The sequence below is a fragment of the Olea europaea genome, chromosome 2 (assembly GCF_002742605.1).
Source record: "Olea europaea var. sylvestris chromosome 2, O_europaea_v1, whole genome shotgun sequence".
NCBI lineage: Eukaryota > Viridiplantae > Streptophyta > Magnoliopsida > Lamiales > Oleaceae > Olea > Olea europaea.
In genome coordinates, this window is record NC_036238.1 from 15684820 (window position 1) to 15691968 (window position 7149).

At 31.0% G+C, this 7149-nt stretch overlaps 1 long non-coding RNA gene across 2 annotated transcripts; it reads left to right on the forward strand.

The window, feature by feature from the left end:
• Positions 1–1366: 1366 nt before the first annotated feature.
• LOC111412231 lies at positions 1367–5959 on the forward strand. 2 transcript variants are annotated; one of them, XR_002705990.1, is made up of 3 exons: positions 1367–1577; positions 4945–5308; positions 5388–5959. It is a non-coding gene; the product is annotated as an uncharacterized LOC111412231 (long non-coding RNA). The 2 variants fall into 2 exon arrangements; XR_002705991.1 differs by lacking the exons at positions 4945–5308; positions 5388–5959 and adding an exon at positions 3694–4410.
• Positions 5960–7149: the final 1190 nt, after the last annotated feature.

Consider the following 7149-nt stretch of genomic DNA (forward strand, 5'->3'; position numbering starts at 1 on the left):
ATAAAAATAATTTGATAATATGCTGCCTCATTAAAACGTTGTCAAAAAAATTCAATGAGACAAAACTTGATCGAATGAAAGAGAATACAGCTACTTTTCCTTATTTCGATTCTTATACAAACGATCCATGTCTTTATGTCAATGTCTTCAATATTGATGTCTTATGCTTCAATGTCTTCAAGAAAATGCAATGGAACAAAACTTGATAAATGCATTAAGGTAAATGTCTCATATGTTATGTACATTTGTTACATAAAGAATATGTCTCGTTAAAATCTTATTAGGAAATACCCCGTGAAGAAAATCCTAATGAAGGAAAAAAAGTGAGTTATTCTTTTGATAAAAAAGTTGCCTTGTTAAAAATCTTGCCAGGAAAATTCAATAGGATAAATTTTCGATCAAAGGAAAAAGAGTACAATACGTATTTACTCTCCCTCATGATAATATCACTGAAATTATGCTTTACGCATATTAAATTATTCATGGATAACATTAATAGTCATGTCAAATTAGTTTATCACATGTTTCAAATTTCATGCATCATCAAGATAACATGACATGAACTGTAATTTTATCCATCACGATCTTTGCGAAATTTACTATGTTGAGAATCGTGCAAAGCATATTACGATTTTATTTTTCTCATTTCCTTTTAGTATAAATATAGATTTTTTGGACTACAGGTCCAAAAACTTCAGATTTCTCTAGTAAATTTAATTTAGGATCGTGTTACTTTTATTTGGCCAATCATCACTTTGATCGATATATTTCGACGCATTTATTTCGATTCCTCCCTATATGATATTGTACATTATGAGCAAAAGTGTTTGTCGACAATCTTTTCTTTTCGATTCTATTTCTTTCCTCGTAGCGACATAACTTATTGAGATATCTTAATTTTTATTATTTCAGGTACCTGAACCTTTTCTGAAATTTTTTAATTTGTTATATCTAAATACTCATCAAGAGTATAAACCTCCTTAATGAGATCATCTTTGTTAATTACTCAATTTTCATTTGGAGATTTTTATATTATAATCAAAATCATTACACTTTAGGCGTACCATCTAATATCATATTAACTAATTGTCCTCTATAATGTCAATTCGAGTTGGAGCATTTGAAGTTGGTGCGTAAGATATTATTGATCCTTTTAGCCAATAAATGTATCTAAATAAATTAGCATCCCTTTGCCGTTTCGGACCATTTTCTGTTTTCAATTTTTCAAAACGGTAAGAACAAGTTTTCCTTCCCATTTTCAAAAATGAATTTTGGAAAACAAAAAAAAAATCTGTACACAAAACTCAAAACACCTAAAAAGATGTTTTGAGTGTTTTCTAGTAAAAACATTGTATATTTACGAAACACGGGAAACGCTAATTTCCATTTTTCCCATTTCCACGTATCCCATAATCCCCACATCTCTCTCTCCTCCCACTCCTTTCATTTCCCTGTTTGCATCTCTCTCTTCCGACTGCACCGTAGGTTTGCATCTTGACTCTCTACACCATGCGTGAGTAGGTCTGTCGTATGTGGTCTGCCGTGAGTGGTGCATCTGTGGTCTGCCGTCTTCAAAGGTATGTAACATTGTCATTTGATTTCAGTTGTTTTCTTCCAGTGTCAGTGCTTTATTTTGGTTCCATGAATTCTGATTTAGTGATTCCTCATTCCTATAATGTTTTATAATTTAGGGTTTTTTGATTTAGGGGTGTAGGGCTTTTCAATTAACATAAATCACAGAAACTCTGAGCTTTTATATTTTTTGAATTCTTACTTGTTTCTTGAAATCCATGTAGTTTGTTCTTCAATTTGCTCTTTCTTCAAATGGCAAAATTTTCTTCGCATTTATAAATTTCTGCTATTTCCCCTCAATTTTCTATTCTTAATCAGAAAATGGAAGTTGTTTAAAATGTTTTGTGTCAGATTGTAAGAATATTGTCTTTGTATTATTTAGATTGAAAGTACAATTTCGTATGCACAATGTATAATTTGACATTGTACCACTTTTGATATTCTGCAAGAGAAACATGGACCAGAAGTTCGATAATCAAACTTTGATATTTTACTCTTTCAATACCATGCGTTCTCCAATGGTGTTAATGATCAAGTTTGTGATAGTTTTGTGCTTTAGTATTGTTGTTTTAGAAGTTATAAATTAAACACTTGCCATTTTGAGTCTTCATTAGCTTCTAAGCACCTTAATTAAACCATTGTGCTGCTTGTTTTTGGACCAAAGAAAGAGAAGGCAGAAAGACATCTGTGTAAAGTGTCTTCGTCTGGCATGTACCCATAGAAATGTCTTCATTTCCATTGTGTCTCTTTGTTCAGGCAGTTTTTCATTATAATAATTTTGTAAGGATTGTTGGGAGGGATTAATTATTGCTGCATCAAACTAGTATTGTTCGGGTAATATTCATTGGTTACCTAATGCTACTAATCTTTTTCTGGTTCATGATAAAGTGAAATCATGACTAAGTTTGCTTTAGGTGCCATTTTAGTTTTCAGGCATTATAGTATTATTGTACTTCTGTGCCTTCTCTTGCATAAATCAAATATTTGCATTCTTGAAGTAATACTCTCAAATTTGTATAAAAGAACAAAGCAACATTCACATTATTGTATGATTCATTATGTCATTTATTATATTCATGTTCTCTCCGTTTGCTTTAGTGTAAGTTCCCTTTATACCTTTAGTGCCTCCTTTTACTCCTTGTTTTCGTGGTCTTCTCGATTTGGTTTTTCATTGAATACATTGTTTTAGTGTTCTTAATGGAGGCTAAATTATTTTGAGTAAAATTAGAATGAGATCTATTTAATGTTAATGTTCTGATCTAGCAAGTTATTTCGAAGAATAAGAGATGATATACCTGGAAAACATCAAATGAGTGCCTTAAAATCCTTTCCATATAAACCTTACTATACAAGGAGTTGAACCTTACCCCTCCCTTCTTAACGAGAAAAGAAAATAGAAGCAGCTTTACCTGCCCACTAAGCAAGGGAAAAAAAATAAAAGAACTAGAGAATAAAAGAGAACAGTACCTCCTAATCAAGTAAGTTTCTGGTATGGTATGGATCATTTCTGCATGGCTTTTTTAGAACAGTACCGCCTAATCAAGTAAGTTTCTAGTAAGTTTGGTATGCTTTTGCTATTTGACATTTCACTTGAAGACTTTTGAGCAATTGGTGGTATGTGACTATAATTAAACACATATTTGATGATAATTTGATTTATATCAATATAGCTTTAACATGGGTGGTCACAGAGTAAGGAATAAGGAACCAATGTCATGGTCAGACGAGAATGAACACGCTTTTATCGAAATTCTTTATGAGAGAGTGAAATCAAACACATTGCAATGTTCTACATTCACGAAAGATGAATGGGACAGGATCAATGAAACCATGATAGTTTCAACAAAAATGGAGTACGGCATAGATAGATTGAAGGGAAAGTGGAATTACTTGCGTAAGATTCATCGCACGTTCTCTGAACTTTTGAGACATACAGATGTTACACGGGATCCAAATACTAACAAAGTTAATGCTGCAGAGAAAGTTTGGCAACACTTTTATACAGTATTTTTAATTTCTAAAGAATATTTTCATTCATATTTTTTATCTTATCAATTTTACAATTTTGTTTTTTTTAAAAATTGACAATGTGACTTCTTTTTTCAATGTTAAATTAACAAGTCGGATTACAAGTTGTTCAAGAGGGAAGGATGTAAGCACTACTACACTCTTGAGGAGATATTTAGCAGGACTACAGCTACTGGAGGATTATGCAATGCCTTTACTCAGCTTCCAAACACATCAGAAGAAGAAAAACAGCTAGAAGATGATTTTTTGAATAGGGGCGTGCATGTACGTGCGGAAAAATGATGATGAAGTCGATGTGGTTTCAAATACTCGTCGACGTAATGAAATTGGTACATCCGGCAAACGGCGACGTGAGGAACCTAAGATCAGTAAAAGTGATAAAGTCAAGGTCTGCATGACATGGTGGTTATCTACAGTTAGTTTGAGGAAAGAAGAAACTGAACTTAGAACACTTTACTTAAAAGAAAAGCTTGCAAAGATCTAAGGAAAATCAAGTAATCAATCGGATAATGAAGTAAATTGTCCGGATTCTTATTCAAATGTTATTTGCTTGAACATCTTAAACAATATGGAAGGGGTGTTCCACGAGATTTATATGAAAGCCATAAAGGCTTTTAAAAATCTCGATTTCAAGGTGTCATTTGTGAAGATACCAGAAGCAAGGAGAGGACCTATCTTGGAACTATTTTGATGTGACTGCTGTGTTAATTTCTTTAGTATTGTGTTGTTTTAATTTGTGACTACTTTGTGTTGTTTTGAACTATCTTGGAACTACTTTGTGTTGTTTAAATTTCTCTAGTATTGTGGTGATGTTGTACTGTTTTCATTTACGAATATAGTGATGTTGAACATCGAAAAATTGATGTTAATTTTTCTTCTGTTTCTAAATGCTTGATTGTTTATTTTATTCGAAAGAAGACTTATGATAATTATTTTGGTTTTTGTTCACGGTATGGCCAGTCAATCAAATGTGGATGATAATGTGAGTACCGATGATTCTATTGATGAAGATTTAGTGATGATGATTTGTTATATATGGATGATTTTGATGCAAATTTTGGAGATTTGATGATGCTTAATTACTTTGTTGCCAACAAAGTAAGTACCATTGGTAGGAGACCTTGCAAAACATCATTATTTTCAGAAAAAATGTACATTCTAGAAATTTTGAATGGACATCCGGACGTGTGCTATCGTAATTTTTGTATACAGAAATACGTTTTTATGAATTTTTGTGATATTTTGAAAGAGAAAGGGTTGTTGAAAGATGGAAAAAAATGAGCGTCGAGGAGGGTGTTGCTATGTTTCTGATGATTATACATGATACAGTGTTATTGGTGATAGGTTTCAGCATTCCAACAACACGATACACAAATGGTTTAAACAGATTGTAAGGGCTGTTTGTTCATTTTGCACTGAGATATTTCGTTCGACAAATCAAGACGTTGTGCATGAGCGGATTTTGCGCATATATCATTTCTTTAAAGATTGTATAGAAGCAATAGATGGAACACATGTTGCAGCTTGAGCTCCTGCATCAAGACAAACATTTTTTCGAGAAAGGAAAACTAATGTAATGAAAAATGTGATGTTGACATGCGATTTTGATATGGAATTCATATTTGTATATGTCGGCTGGGAAGGTACTACTAATGATTCGTTGACGCAGTCACAAGAAGGTCGAACAACTTTCCAATGCCATGAGGAGGTATATTCTTATACTTTAAATAATTATTGCAAATATATTTACAGTTACACACTATGTAAACCTTTTTTTTATTTTGTAGATCAATTTTACCTTGTTGATTCTGGATATCCAAACATGCCTAGATTTCTTGCCCGTTATCGAGGTCAAATATATCATCTGTGTGACTATGTTGGACAAGAAAGATTACGTGGGAAGGAAGAATTGTTCAACTATAGACACTCCTCGTGCTGTAACATTATTAAATGTTGCATTGGGGTTTTAAAGGCAAAATTTTCTATTCTGAAGTTGATTACCAATTATCCACTTAGTAGGTAAAGACAAATTCCTACTGCATGTTGTGCAATAAACAACTTTATTCGTCAAGAGCACGCTTTAGATAAATTATTTGTAGAGTATTCAGAGGAGAATATGGTGTTTCAAGACATATTAGAGTCAAGTCAAAATCAAGAAGTCATACATTTTGATGCTAGTCAAACAGCTCAAATAGGACAAGTCAGGGATTAAATTGTTGCACAAATGTGGAATGACTGCTCAAGACATCGTACATGATTTCGTGGATGTAGTTTATATTTTGTTTAGTGTCTACTTGTTTTGTCATGACACGTAAACTTCTTATAGTATCTATTGAACTGTGTTACCAAATTTAATTTAGGTTGTGTTTTTTATATCTGTCAAAAAATATTTCAAGATTCGCCAACTTCAAAATTTATATGTTATTTAATACTATATTAACATTAAACTATTAAAATTTATCGAATAATCATATTTCTTGAATAAAATATTATAAAAAAATTTCTCAAAATTTCAAAGTGAACGTATTTTTCAATTTTATGTTTTCAAAAATAGTTTTTCAAAATGATAAAGAAAACACATTTTCAGCAATTTCAAAATAGATACTCAAAACACAAAATCTAAAATGAATTCAAAACTCAAAACTATAAAACTGGAATACGAAGAGAACATCCACTTGTCTTTCAAACTTTTGGTTCGAATTATCTTTTACGACGATCTAAATAATATAATTATGTATTAATATATTGTTTTTAGCTTCTTAATTCCTTCTCCTAATGTTGAGATAATTGATTAATTAAATTAATAATTAGCAAATCGCTTTAGAGCTTGAGATATTTTATAAGGATTTAAACTACTTATTTATTTCCATTTCAGTGCATTGTGGTATATCACTTTTACATATGCTATACTATTAAATAAATTAGATGAAAAATTAGGTTCCGATTGTGGGTCAATTATAACATTAAGAGCTATAATGTTGGCATGATATCTAATAGTATTCCCTAAATAAAAATGGAAAGTATTCTTTTTTCAATTCAATTAATTGGTGCCATTTAGCAAATAATAGTGTTAAACTATTTATTGACATCTCAAGTAACGCTTACGAAAATTTTGAGATTTAAAATCAATAGTATTAACAATGTACTATTTTGATTATATAATCTGAAAATTATGTTCAAAATTTAAAATTTGAACAGCAATTTCTCAAACTTCAAGTTGCATACACTATGCAATCATTCAGTATTGTATCAAATATATTAGATATAAATAATATTTAGATGGTTAATGTGGAAAATGATGGGTCCCCATTTATCATCCTAACTAATTTTCAGAAATATAGAAAATTCAATCTCTATTTTAACTAGTAATGTTAGAGTTAGACAAAACTCCCCAACCGAATCGAACTTGAATTGAATTGAACCAAGACAAGCAATTCATCTTAAGTTAAATACCTGAAAGGGTATCTGAATCGAGAATCGAATCTTTCTAATTTTTTAAATTTTTTATTTTAAATAAGTTAAATTATTTTATTTTTTTAAATAAACTTG